At 40.8% G+C, this 14,934-nt stretch overlaps 1 long non-coding RNA gene across 1 annotated transcript in view; it reads right to left on the reverse strand.

Moving 5' to 3' along the window:
* LOC126079374 (uncharacterized) overlaps window positions 1-14,934 on the reverse strand; it is a 30,781-nt gene that overhangs the window by 3,476 nt on the left and 12,371 nt on the right. The gene's annotated exons all lie outside the window — the stretch shown is intronic.

The raw sequence follows: 14,934 nt of genomic DNA on the forward strand, positions 1-14,934 counted from the left end.
AGAGCATAAAACATGAATGCCACAAGATTCTTGTGCTTTGATCATGGCTACTTCATTGGCTTGTGATTGGAATCTTATTTTTTCCTGCTATAAACATTTTTAACAAACTCGATCATTTTAGCCTTTAAGTCTGTGGCATCTTAAGACAATTTAGAGGAATGAGAGGAATTGGCATAGATGCATAAATTAGATATAAAAGCTGGTGGGTGTAGGTGATAAAAAACCTCAAAAGCTGCATGGACTGGAGCAGGTAAGTCTTACACATTTTAGTAGCCACTGGAGACAGCTATAAAAAGATTATTATAATTGACACTTATTATGATCACCCCAGGTTATTAATTTGCATTTTTCAGTTCACTAGCTTCAAAGAAAAGTTCAGGTGTTTTTTATCAAAATTTGCAGTAAATTTGTCACATACTGGCTAAGAATAGTTCCTGGTGTTCAAAGAGGGAATTCTTAAAGCTATCTGAAAGCTGATTTTTAAGAGTTCAGCTCATAATCAACACAGCATACTTAACCATCAATGCCTTCTATGTGGTAGACCAAAGACCAGCAACAAGTAGTCTTTGCCTGCTAGGGACTTTGATAAAAAAGAAGAGACCTATGTAAACAAATAACTATAAAATGATAAGTTGGAGAGATTGTATAAAGTAGAATGATGGCTCAAAGAATAATTACATGTTTTGAGAAGATACTGGTAGATGGGAGAAAGCATCCAGTGAATTTTGTCGAGACTTGTTTTAAGGCCGTTGTAATAGTTCAGCTTAAGAGTAAGGAGGCCCTGAACTAGGACCCTGCTGTGGGTGGAAACAAGGGATCTTGAGAACACTGCGTGGTTTCTGTTTGTATTTATAAAGAAGAATGAGAACACATTGTAAGAATAACAATAGCGGAGGGACTACAAGTGCTAATACTGAGGCATTGAAAATTTTTCCAGAAAGTTTAAAATGTAGAGACCTGTTTGAGGCAGGTATTTTAATATTGATAAAATTACTTTTTTTTGAAAGCTGATTTTGTTAGGAAGAAAAATTTTAAATATCGACTATGTGGTTGGGAAGTGGGGATCACACATTACAGCTGACTGCAAATCGAAATTTCCTTAGTTTTATACCACCAAGAATCCAAGAGCAGCCCCTTTTACCTAATGAACTAATGTTTATTGAAGAGGAAGTTCTCAGGCTTTGATTTTTACTCATTTTGTTTCAGAGGTCAAGAAATGATGTTATTTAAAAAATTCATAACAGCCAGGTTGGGTAATGTTCCAGGCTACTCCCAGTTCTTCAGCAGAGGCATCCTGACATTACGCTAGTTTTTCTTTCTCCCCAATTCATCTGCACAAAGCATCTCCTTGACTAGTCAACACATCGAATAAGTTATTGCATCCCTTAAGGTCTTTTTATTTGTGAAAATTTCAAAAACCAATTAAAGCAATCAACAAGGAAGGTAGATCAACAGAGAATTTTGGAACTGTTTTGGATATTGTGAAAATCATCACTGAAGCCTGGAACTAAGAATTTGGAGGAAACAGCCTCATTTAGCATTTCAAAGGCATTTATATAACTAAAGAGCATCACTGAAACTGACACTGCAGAGTGAGTGAATCTAGAAGATTCTTCTGCAAATTTAGTTGCATCGTTACAATTTCTCAAGGTAAAGCAAAGTAGATCTTTATAAATATGGAAGAGTGAGACATCTCGAAACTGTCCTTCTTCCAACATTTATCTTTCAAAAACTGAGAGGCATCCATCAGAACATTTTTGAGTGAGTGCATGTGTGTGTGCGAGTGTGTGTGTGATGACCCTAATTTTCAATGGAGTTCAAAGGTTTCTGGAGTAAGGAAAAATATCTATGTATGCTGTATACTCCAGGAAGATTTATCAGGAAAAGACGGCACGTTCTATCCAAACTTCATTAAATGATGAAACAGAAAAACACCTCAAAGGAATATTTATGTCATAGTTCATATTGTTTTATATAGTTAATAAATATTTTGAAGAACATGTATTTGTTTTGAATTTTGACATTTTATGGTATGAAATGAGTTTCTAGGCCTGAAGTTCCAATTTCTGCATAATCCATTACGCCTATGGGAAATAGATATACAATGACTGAATTTAGGAGGATTATCCATGAGGGGAGCCACCTCTCCATAAGTGAGAATATGGAGGGTTAAATAAAGAACTCAGTATGTAGCATAGCCAGGATTCCAACTCAGATCTCATGACAAAGAACCATACTTTTTCCAGACACATGAAAGTGGAGGATGAATACTATAATTAAAGGACAGACAGAGTGCAGGCAGCAAAGGAAAGAGCAGCCAGAGAATTGGGACAATTTGGAAGAGTCTGGTATCATTGAAACCAAGAGAAAAACGTGAAGGAGGATCTGATTAACAGTGACCAACACAGAAAAGAGTAAGAAATAAAGTTCTGTGAAGGCATCTAGTGTTTATTAGGAGATCTTTGCTGAGCAGTGTCAGTAGAGAGAGGACAAAAGCCAGGTTACATTGGGTGGGGCTGTAAATGGGAGATGAGGAAATAGAGGCAGCAAGTATAAATAATTTTCAAGAAACATGACTGAAAAAGGGAAAGGAGGAGAGAGCTATTGCTAGTGGGGAATCTTCATCATGTTTTGTTTTTGCTGTCACTTATTAGTCACCTATTATGTGTTGTGGTAGTTAAGGTTGTATGTCAGCTTGGCTAGGCTATGAGTCTCAGTGGTTTGGCAGTTATGATATGGTTTGGCAGCTATGTAATAGATGTAATTACCACCATGATGAGATCTGCTATGAGCAGCCAATCAGTTGAAAGGGAGTCTCCTTGGGAGTGTGGTCTGCTTGCTAGCTTTTGGTCACTCTGGATCCTCATGTGACCTCCAGTTCTCGGGACTTGAGCTAGCAGCTCACCTACCATTTCATGTTTTGTGAGCCTCTGCAGCCTGTGAGCCACTGGCCTCTCAATTTACCTGCCAATCTTGGGGTTCGCTGGCCTCTGCAGGCAGTGAGCCAGAGGTCCGCTGTCTGATCTTGGGTTTGCCAGCTCCTGCAGCTATGTGAGTCAGGAGAAGCCTCTAGTCTGACCCACAGACTTGGGACTTTCCAGCCTCTACAACCGTGTGAGCCATTTCCTTGATATAAATTGCTCTTTTTCTCTCTCTCTACATATATATATGCATATATATATATGCTTCACTGGTTTTGCTTCTCTAGAGAACCCAGCCTAAGACATGTGCTGTTTCACAAAGCATAAAGGTATTTAATCTTCCTAAGAATTCTATGATAAAAATCCCCATTTAACACATGTTATTTAGAAAGATAAAACAAGTTGCCCAGGTTAAACAACTACAATGTGTCAGAATTCAAACCTGAAGTGTTTGGCTGAACTACTAGTCAAATTTGAAAGGCCTGAGCCAGTTCACTGAGCCTGCAGCAGAACAGGGGAAAAGGAGTATAGAGGAGACAAGTTTGTAGGTGTTTTGGCGGATGCAGAAAATGGGTCCGGGAGCAGGGAATTGCAGTCTGATGGCCTCTTCTCTGAAGTTGGAACTGAGTCCTGTGAACTGAAAGCGCTGCAGAGGCTGGAGAACAGATGCACATGTATGGGAAAAACTGCTCTCTCCTGCTGAATGAGGTGGTAAAAAAATCTTTAGAGTATACTATATAGCCATCTAAAACAATATTTCGACGAGTTTTTTTTTTATGATTTGGAGAAATGCATGTATTATAATGTGAAAATGAAAAAATCAGGAAGTAAAATTATATACATGGGATTTGTTTTTAAAGTAGTAAACAAAAGAATGGAAGGCTGACAATGATTGTCATTTGAGGGGTGGGCTACAGGAGATACTCCCCTTTTTTCTTTCTGAGCCCTCTATGTTTTCTCTAAGGTGTCTTTATTTTGTCATCAGAGAAAATAAACTTTTAAAATATTTGAAGTTACTAACATATGAGTCAAAACAAATTGGGCAAGTCACATGACTTGCAAAGGTTTTTCCAGTGATCGTGCCTGTGCTCTCCCACAAATTTCCAATAACTCCGCCCCTTGAATACAGGGGCACCTGTATGACATGAGCTGGGCCAAATGGAGTTTTTCCTGGAACCCTGTGGACGCTCTAATCCCTAAGATGGCAAAGGTAAAGAAGCCAGTCTTCCCACTGCTTGGAATCAAGCCCATTTGCAGGAGAAGAGAATAAACCAATAAAAAAAAAAAAAATTGAGAAACGAAGAGAGCAAGATCTGAAAGTGTCTCAGTTCCCGAAGTCACCCTCAGCTCCGTCACATGAGCCTATATATAGTCCTCTATTTGGCCTAAGCTATTTTGAGGTGTATTTCTGTCACTTGCAATTAAAAGAACTTGACATCCAATATATTTATCTAAACTGGCAGCCATGAATTAAATATTCCAGATACTGTTTAAGGAGCCCTGGAGGCACAGTGGTCAAGTGCTTGGCTGTCAGCCCACCAGCCACTCGGCAGGAGAAAAGACCTGGTGATCTGCTCCCATAAAGATTACCCATTGCTGTCTAGTTGATTCCAACTCATAGCAACCCTGTAAAACAAAATAGAACTGCCTCATAAAGTTTCCTAGGCTGTCATCTTTACACGAGCAGATGGGCCAGGTCTTTCTCTCTTTGAGTGGCTGGGGGGTTCAAACCATTGACCTTTCAGTTAGTGGCCAAGTGCTTAACCACTGCTCCACCAAGACTCTTTCCATAAAAGATGAGGGCTCCTGGATGAATCCCTTTGGTGAGACTTGTCTTAGGCTGAGTTCTCTGGAGAAACAAAACCAGTAAAACGTATAAAAATATATATACAGAGATTTATATCAAGGAAGTGGCTCACATGGTTGTAGGGGCTGGAATGTCCCCAGTCCATGGGTCAGGCTGGAGGCTTCCCCTGATTCATGTAGCCAAAGAGTCTGGCAAACCCAAGATTGCCAGGTGAGACAGCAGGGCTCTTGCTCACAGGCTATGAAGACCGAAGAATTCCAAGATCAGCAGGCAAGACAGAAGGTAACCTGCTAGCTCACATCCTAAGGACTGGAGGTCAGATGAACAGGAGCCAGCTGCAAGATCCATAGAAAGCAAAATCCTGGAAGCCTTGCAAGAAAGTCCACTTATATTTTATGCAGGCCACCCCCCCCCAAGGAAATTCCCTTTCAACTGATTATCTACTCACAGCAGATTACATCATGAAGGTGATCAGATTATATCAAATCTCATCATGGAAGTGATCATATCATCATATGACTGCCAAACTACATCATAACTGCCAAACCACTGAGAATCATGGCCCAGCCAAGTTGACACAAAACCATAACAATCATAGTCCACCCCTTGTCAACTTGGCACCCGTACACATATCCTTAAACCATATGTAATCTCTGAATGAAAACAATTATGAAGTCATACTTGCACCTAATATGATACAACTAACACACATACAACTGAAAATGCACTAGCCCTGTTTACATCTTATAATTTTTAAGTGAAGAAAACAAAAATATGCACACACACAAGGCAGAAATACTCATAAAAATTACAGTTCTTATTTCTGCAAACTTGTCATGTGGTCATAACTGGTATTTAGAACTACCTCCTTATACCACCCATCCAGTATTCCCTTTGCCCTCAGCAAGCACCTCAGATGGTCATGGTTCTTTGCTTGGTGGAATGACCCAAACGTTCGTTCCTGAAGGGTCTGGGCCATTAGTAGTCATGTTATAGTTGGGTTGCTATAGTTTTCCATTGACTTTAATCACAGGGCATGGTAGTACTAAGAGACACCCTAAGGGATCGCCTGCATTCCAGACATACTCTTCTTTACTGCCATTATGTAATATCAGTCCAATTCCCTCTTGGTAATCAGGATCAATCACGCCAGCCAATACGGTAAGTCCCTTCTTTGTTGATCCAGAGGCATAAGGAGCCTAAAATGGCCAGGTGGCATTCTTAGTTTCCAGTTCAATGGAATCAGTGATGTGTCTCCAGGTGGATGCATTTCTGCCTTTGGAACCAAGGCCTCTAAATCTGCAGAGCATAAGGTCCAGGGACCGGAGCAAAAATTTTGCCTGTGGGCCACTAAGGGTAATAATGAGTAGTGCCACTCACATTTCTACCCCTCAATTCCTGGACCCATGAATCCCAGCTATGGGAAAAAGAGCACCATACACTGGATGCTGGTTTAGAGCGTATACAGTCTCCTGGAGAACATTGCCCCAACCCTGTAAGGTATTGCCAGGTAGTTGGTGCCATAATTGTGTCTTTAGAAGGCCGTTCCATCATTCTATCAAGACAGTTGCTTCAGGATGATGGGGAACATGGGAAGACCAGTGAATTCCATGAGCATGGGCCCACTGCTGCACCTCATTTGCTGTGAAGTGAGTCCCTGGATCTGAGGCGATGCTGTGTGGAATACCAGGATCTAGAATAAGGCATTCTGTAAGTCCATGGATGATGGTTTTGGCAGAAGCATTGTGTGCAGGGAAGGCAAATCTGTATCTAGAGTCAGTGCCTATTCCAGTAAGACCAAAACACTGTCCTTTCCATGATGGAAGTGGTCCAATGTAATCAACTTCCACCAGGTTGCTGACTGGTCACCTTGAGGGATGGTGCCATACTGGGGATTCAGTGATGGTCTCTGCTGCTGGCAGATTGAGCACTGAGCAGTAGCTGTGGCCAAGTCTGCCTTGGTGAGTGGAAGTTCATGTTGCTGAGGCCATGCATAACCTCCATCCATGCCACCATGGCCACTTTGTTGATGAACCCATTCAGCAATGATGGGAGTGGCTGGAGAAAGAAGATGACTGGTTTCCAGAGAATGTGTCATCCTATCCACTTGATTGTTAAAATCCTCCTATGCTGAAATCACCTCTTGGTGAGCATTCACATGGGATACAAGTATCTTCACTTCTTTGGCCCATTCCGAGAGGTCTAGCCACATACCTCTTCCCCATACAGCTGTGTCCTCCACTTTCCAATCACGTTCCTTCCAAGTTTCTGACCATTCAGCAAAACCATTGGCCACAGCCCATGAACCAGTATACAACTGCACATCTAGCCATTTCTCCTTCCAAGCAAAGTGAACAGCCAGGTGCACTGCTCAAATTTCTGCTCATTGGGAGGATTTCCCTTCACCATTGTCCTTGAAGGAGGTCCCAGAAAAGGGCTGTAGTGCTGCCGCTGTCCACTTTCAAGTGGTACCTGCATATCGTGCAGAGCCATCTGTAAACCAAGCAGGAGCTTTCTCTTCCTCAGTCAACTGATCATAAGGAACTCCCCATGAGGCTATTGATTAAGACTGGGAGATGGACGGTAATGTGACAGGAGTGGAGGCCATGGGAATTTGGGCCACTTCCTCATGCAACTTATTTGTGCCTTCAGGTCCTGCTGGGCCCAATCTTGTATATATCAGTTCCATTTAATGATGGAGTGCTGCTGTGCACATCCAACTCTATGGCTCTGTGGGTCAGACAACCCCTAGTTCATCATGGGCAGCTCAGGACCTATGGTGACTTGGTTGCCCATGGTTAAGCGTTCAGTGTCTACTAAGACCCAATAACAAGCCAAAAGTTATTCCTTAGAAGAAGAGTAGTCATCTGCAGAGGATGGAAGGGCTTTACCCCAAAATCCTAAGGGTCAGTACTGTGATTCACCATAGGGGCCTACCAAAGACTCCACACAGGATCTCTATCTGCCACTGACATTTGAAGCACCATTGAATCAGCCAAATCATATGACCCAAGTGCCAGAACCACTTGCAAGGCAGCCTGAACCTGTTGCATAGCCTTCTCTTGTTCTGGGCCCCACTCAAAACTAACAGCTTTTTTTTTTTATTCTTTTTTTATTAACTTTTATTAAGCTTCAAGTGAATGTTTACAAATCAAGTCAAACTGTCACATATAAGTTTATATACACCTTACTCCGTTCTCCCACTTGCTCTCCCCCTAATGAGTCAGCCCTTCTAGTCTCTCCTTTCGTGACAATTTTGCCAGCTTCCAACTCTCTCTATCCTCCCATCCCCCCTCCAGACAGGAGATGCCAACACAGTCTCAAGTGTCCACCTGATACAAATAGCTCACTCTTCATCAGCATCTCTCCTCTACCCACTGTCCAGTCCCTTCCATGTCTGATGAGTTGTCTTCAGGAATGGTTCCTGTCCTGGGCCAACAGAAGGTTTGGGGACCATGACTGCCAGGATTCCTCTAGTCTCAGTCAGACCATTAAGCATGGTCCTTTTGTGAGAATTTGGGGTCTGCACTGATCTCCTGCTCCCTCAGAGGTTCTCTGTTGTGCTCCCTGTCAGGGCAGTCATCGGTTGTGGCTGGGCACCATCTAGTTCTTCTGGTCTCAGGATGATGTAAGTCTCTGGTTCATGTGGCCCTTTCTGTCTCTTGGGCTCTTAGTTATCGTGTGACCTTGGTGTTCTTCATTCTCCTTTGATCCAGGTGGGTTGAGACCAATTGATGCATCTTAGATGGCTGCTTGTTAGCATTTAAGACCCCAGACGCCACATTTCAAAGTAGGATGCAGAATGTTTTCATAATAGAATTATTTTGCCAATTGACTTAGAAGTCCCCTTAAACCATGGTCCCCAAACCCCCGCCCTTGCTCCGCTGACCTTTGAAGCATTCAGTTTATCCCGGAAACTTCTTTGCTTTTGGTCCAGTCCAACTGAGCTGACCTTCCATGTATTGAGTGTTGTCCTTCCCTTCACCTAGAGCAGTTCTTATCTACTAACTAATCAGTAAAAAACCCTCTCCCACCCTCCCTCCCTCCCCGCCTCGTAACCACAAAAGTATGTGTCCTTCTCAGTTTATACTATTTCTCAAGATCTTATAATAGTGGTCTTATACAATATTTGTCCTTTTGCCTCTAATTTCACTCAGCATAATGCCTTCCAGGTTCCTCCATATTATGAAATGTTTCACAGATTTGTCACTGTTCTTTAGCGATGCGTACTATTCCATTGTGTGAATATACCACAATTTATTTATCCATTCGTCCATTGATGGACACCTTGGTTGCTTCCAGCTTTTTGCTATTGTAAACAGAGCTGCAATAAACATGGGTGTGCATATATCTGTTTGTGTGAAGGCTCTTATTTCTCTAGGGTATATTCCGAGGAGTGGGATTTCTGGGTTGTATGGTAGTTCTATTTCTAACTGTTTAAGATAACACCAGATAGATTTCCAAAGTGGTTGTACCATTTTACATTCCCACCAGCAGTGTATAAGAGCTTCAATCTCTCCGCAGCCGCTCCAACATTTATTATTTTGTGTTTTTTGGATTAATGCCAGCCTTGTTGGAGTGAGATGGAATCTCATTGTAGTTTTAATTTGCATTTCTCTAATGGCTAATGATCGTGAACATTTCCTCACGTATCTGTTAGCTGCCTGAATATCTTCTTTAGTGAAGTGTGTGTTCACATCCTTTGCCCACTTCTTGATTGGGTTGTTTGTCTTTTTGTGGCTGAGTTTTGACAGAATCATATAGATTTTAGAGATCAGGCACTGGTCGGAGATGTCATAGCTGAAAATTCTTTCCCAGTCTGTAGGTGGTCTTTTTACTCTTTTGGTGAAGTCTTTAGATGAGCATAGGTGTTTGATTTTTAGGAGCTCCCAGTTATCTGGTTTCTCTTCGTCATTTTTGGTAATGTTTTGTATTCTGTTTATGCCTTGTATTAGGGCTCCTAAGGTTGTCCCTATTTTTTCTTCCATGATCTTTATCGTTTTAGTCTTTATGTTTAGGTCTTTGATCCACTTGGAGTTAGTTTTTGTGCATGGTGTGAGGTATGGGTCCTGTTTCATTTTTTTGCAAATGGATATCCAGTTATGCCAGCACCATTTGTTAAAAAGACTATCTTTTCCCCAATTAACTGACACTGGGCCTTTGTCAAATATCAGCTGCTCATATGTGGATGGATTTATATCTGGGTTCTCAATTCTGTTCCATTGGTCTATGTGTCTGTTGTTGTACCAGTACAAGATTGTTTTGACTACTGTGGCTGTATAACAGGTTCCGAAATCAGGTAAAGTGAGGCCTCCCACTTTCTTCTTCTTTTTCAGTAATGCTTTGCTTATCCGAGGCTTCTTTCCCTTCCATATGAAGTTGGTGATTTGTTTCTCTATCACATTAAAAAATGACATTGGAATTTGGATCGGAAGTGCATTGTATGTATAGATGGCTTTTGGTAGAATAGACATTTTTGCTGTGTTAAGTCTTCCTATCCATGAGCAAGGTATGTTTTTCCACTTAAGTATGTCCTTTTGAATTTCTTGTAGTAGTACTTTGTAGTTTTCTTTGTGTAGGTCTTTTACATCTTTGGTAAGATTTATTCCTAAGTATTTTATCTTCTTGGGGGCTACTGTGAATGGTATTGATTTGGTTATTTCCTCTTCGATGTTCTTTTTGTTGATGTAGAGGAATCCAAGTGATTTTTGTGTGTTTATCTTGTAACCTGAGACTCTGCCAAACTCTTGTATTAGTTTCAGTAGTTTTCTGGAGGATTCCTTAGGGTTTTCTGTGTATAAGATCATGTCATCTGCAAATAGAGATAATTTTACTTCCTTCTTGCCAATCCGGTTGCCCTTTATTTCTTTGTCTAGCCTAATTTCTCTGGCTAGGAATTCTAGCACAATGTTGAATAAGAGTGGTGATAAAGGCCATCCTTGTCTGGTTCCCGTTCTCAAGGGAAATGCTTTCAGGCTCTCTCCATTTAGAGTGATGTTGGCTGTTAGCTTTGTATAAAAAAAACAATATTATGTTGAGGAATTTTCCTTCAATTCCTATTTTGGTGAGAGTTTTTATCAATGGGTGCTGGACTTTGTCAAATGCCTTTTCTGCATCAATTGATAAGATCATGTGGTTTTTGTCTTTTGTTTTATTTATATGGTGGATTACATTAATGGTTTTTCTTATATTAAACCAGCCTTGCATACCTGGTATAAATCCCACTTGATCAGGGTGGATTAATTTTTTGATATGTTGTTGAATTCTATTGGCTAGAATTTTATTGAGGATTTTTGCATCTATGTTCATGAGAGATATAGGTCTGTAATTTTCTTTTTTGGTGGTGTCTTTACCTGGTTTTGGTATCAGGGAGATGGTGGCTTCATAGAATGAGTTAGGTAGTATTCCGTCATTTTCAATACTTTGAAATACCTTTAGTAGTAGTGGTGTTAACTCTTCTCTGAAAGTTTGGTAGAACTCTGCAGTAAAGCTATCCGGGCCAGGGCTTTTTTTTGTTGGGAGTTTTTTGATTACCATTTCAATCTCTTTTTTTGTTATGGGTCTATTTAGTTGTTCTACTTCTGATTGTGTTAGTTTAGGTAGGTAGTGTTTTTCCAGGAATTCATCCATTTCTTCTAGGTTTGCAAATTTGTTAAGAGTACAATTTTTCATAATAATCTGATATGATTCTTTTAATTTCAGTTGGGTCTGTTGTGATGTGGCCCATCTCGTTTCTTATTTGGGTTTATTTGTTTCCTTTCCTGTATATCTTTAGTCAGTCTGGCCAATGGTTTATCAATTTTGTTAATTTTTTTGAAGAACCAGCTTTTGGCTTTGTTAATTCTTTCAATTGTTTTTCTGTTCTCTAATTGATTTAATTCAGCTCTAATTTTTATTATTTGTTTTCTTCTGGTGCCTGATGGATTCTTTTTTTGCTCACTTTCTATTTGTTCAAGTTGTAGGGACAGTTCTCTGATTTTGGCTCTTTCTTCTTTTTGTATGTGTGCATTTATCAATATAAATTGGCCTCTGTGCACTGCTTTTGCTATGTCCCAGAGGTTTTGATAGGAAGTATTTTCATTCTCCTTGCATTCTATGAATTTCCTTATTCCCTCCTTAATGTCTACTATAAAAAAAAAAAAAAAATTTTTATATACTATAACCCAGTCTTTTTTCCAGAGGGTTTTGTTCAGTTTCCAAGTATTTGATTTCTTTTCCCTAATTTTTCTGTTATTGATTTCCACTTTTATGGCCTTGTGGTCTGAGAAGATGCTTTGTAATATTTTGATGTTTTGGATTCTGCAAAGGTTTGTTTTATGACCTAATATGTGGTCTATTCTAGAGAATGTTCCATGTGCGCTAGACTAACAGCTTTTTGAGTCACCTAATAAATAGGCTGGAGTAGTACACCCAAATGAGGAATAGGTTGCCTCCAAAATCCAAACAGGCCCACTAGGCATTGTGCCTCCTTTTCAGTTGTGAGAGGGGCGAGATGCCATAACTTATTTTTCACTTTAGAAGGGATATCTCTACATGGCCCACATCACTGAGCCCCTAGAAATTTCTCTGAAGTCGAGGTCACCTGAATTTTTGTAGGATTAATTTCCTACCCTCTAACATGCAAATGTTTCACCAGTAAGTTCAGAGTCATTGACATTTTTTCCTTAGTAGGTTCAATCAGCATAATGTCATCAATGTAACGGGCCAGTGTGACCTCTTGTGGAAGGGAAAGGCAATCAAGGTTCCTATGGACTAAATTATGACATAGGGCTGGACAGTTGATACACCCCTGCGGAAGGACCGTGAAGGTGTACTGTTTCAGCTGAAGGCAAACAGCTTCTGGCGGTCCTTTAAAACAGGTCTGGAGAAAAAGGCATTAGCCAGATCAATAGCTGCATTCCAAGTACGAGGAGAGGTATTAATTTGCTCAAGCCATGAAACCACATCTGTAACAGTAACTGCAGTTGGAGTCACCACCTGGTTAAGTTTTTGATAATCCACTGTCATTCTCCAAGATCCATCCTTTTTTTGCACAGGCCAAATAGGAGAGTTGAATGGGGGTGTGATTGGAATCACCACCCCCGCATCCTTCAAGTCCTTAATGGTGGCAGTAATCTCTGCAAATCCCTCCAGGAATGCCGTATTGCTTTTGGTTAACTATTTTCCTAGGTACTGGCAGTTCTAATGGCTTCCACTAGGCTTTTCCTACTAAAATAGCCCTTACTTCATTTTTCAGGGATCCAATGTGGGGGTTCTGCCAATTGTTGAGTATGTCTATTCCAATTATGCATTCTGCAGCTGGGGAAATCACTACAGGATGGGTTTGGAGACTCACTGGACCTAATGTGAGATGGACATGAGCTAAGACTCCATTAATAACCTGACCTCCATATGCCCACACTCTGCCTGGTGGGACACAGTGACATTTTGGGTCTCCTGGAATTAGTGTCGGTTCAGAGGCATTATCCAGTAACCCCCAAAAGTCTGATTATTTCTTTTTCCCCAATGAGCTATCACACTCATAAAAGACTGTAGATCCCTTTGGGGAAGACTGGGAGAAAGATTAGCAATCTAAATTTTTGACAATGTAGTAAAATCCTTCCTCAAGGGGACTCAGCTTCCCCTTCATTCAAGGAATTGTGGTTCTTTAAACTTGCTCAAGTCTGGGAATTGATTAAGGGGCCAGACTCTCTATTCTGGTGATTTGAGTTAGACTGCTGTTCGCTTTCCCCATATGTCTGTCAGTTTGTCATACTATGGGGGCTTGCGTGTTGCTGCGATGCTGGATGCTATGCCACTGGTATTCAAATACCAGCAGGGTCGCCCATGAAGGACAGGTTTCAGCTGAGCTTCCAGACTAAGACTAGGAAGAAGGACTCAGCAGTCTACTTCTGAAAAGCACTAGCCAGTGAAAACCTTATGAATAGCAGCAGAAGATTGTCTGATATAGTACTGGAAGTTGAGCCCCCCAGGTTGGAAGGCACTCAGAAGATGACCGGGGAAGAGCTACCTTCTCAAAGTAGAGTCGACCTTAATGACGTGGATGGAGTAAAGCTTTCGGGACCTTCATTTGCTGATGTGGCATGACCCAAAATGAGAAGAAACAGCTGCAAACATCCATTAATAATTGTAACCTGGAATGTATGAAGTATGAATCTAGGAAAACTGGAAATTGTCAAAAATGAAATGGAACACATAAACATCGATATCCTAGGCATTAGTGAGCTGAAATGGACTGGTATTGGCCATTTTGGATTGGACAATCATATAGTCTACTATGCTGGGAATGACAACTTGAAGAGGAATGGTGTTGCATTCATCGTCAAAAAGAACTTTTCAAGATCTATCCTGAAGTACTATGCTGTCAGTGATAAGATAACATTCATACGTCTAAAAGGAAGACCAGTTAATACGACCATTATTCGAATTTATGTACCAACCAATAGGGCCAAAGATGAAGAAATAGAAGATTTTCATCAGCTGCTGCAGTCTGAAATTGATCGAACATGCAATCAAGTTGCATTGATAATTACTGGCGATTGGAATGCGAAAGTTGGGAACAGAGAAGAAGGATCAGTAGTTGGAAAATATGGCCTTGGTGATAGAAACAATGCCAGAGATTGAAAGAAGAATTTTGCAAGACCAGCGACTTCTTCATTGCAAATACCTTCTTTCACCAACATAAACGATGACTATACACATGGACCTTGCCAGATGGAACACACAGAAATCAAATTGACTACATCTGTGGAAAGAGATGATGGAAAAGCTCAATATCATCAGTCAGAACAAGGCCAAGGGCCGACTGTGGAACAGACCATCAATTGCTCATATGCAAGTTCAAGCTGAAACTGAAGAAAATCAGAGCAAGTCCATGAGAGCTAAAATATGACCTTGAGTATACCCCACCTGAATTTAGAGACCATCTCAAGAATAGATTTGACACATTGAACACTAGTGACCGAAGACCAGACGAGTTGTGGAATGACATCAAGGACATCCTCCATGAAGAAAGCAAGAGGTCACTGAAAAGACAGGAAAGAAAGAAAAGACCAAGATGGATGTCAGAGGAGACTCTGAAACTTGCTCTCGAACATCGAGCAGCTAAAGCAAAAGGAAGAAATGATGAAGTCAAAGAACTGAACAGAAGATTTCAAAGGGCATCTTGAGAAGACAAAGTAAAGTATTATAATGACATGTACAAAG

Source organism: Elephas maximus, chromosome 7 (genome assembly GCF_024166365.1).
Source record: "Elephas maximus indicus isolate mEleMax1 chromosome 7, mEleMax1 primary haplotype, whole genome shotgun sequence".
In the NCBI taxonomy this organism is placed as follows: domain Eukaryota; kingdom Metazoa; phylum Chordata; class Mammalia; order Proboscidea; family Elephantidae; genus Elephas; species Elephas maximus.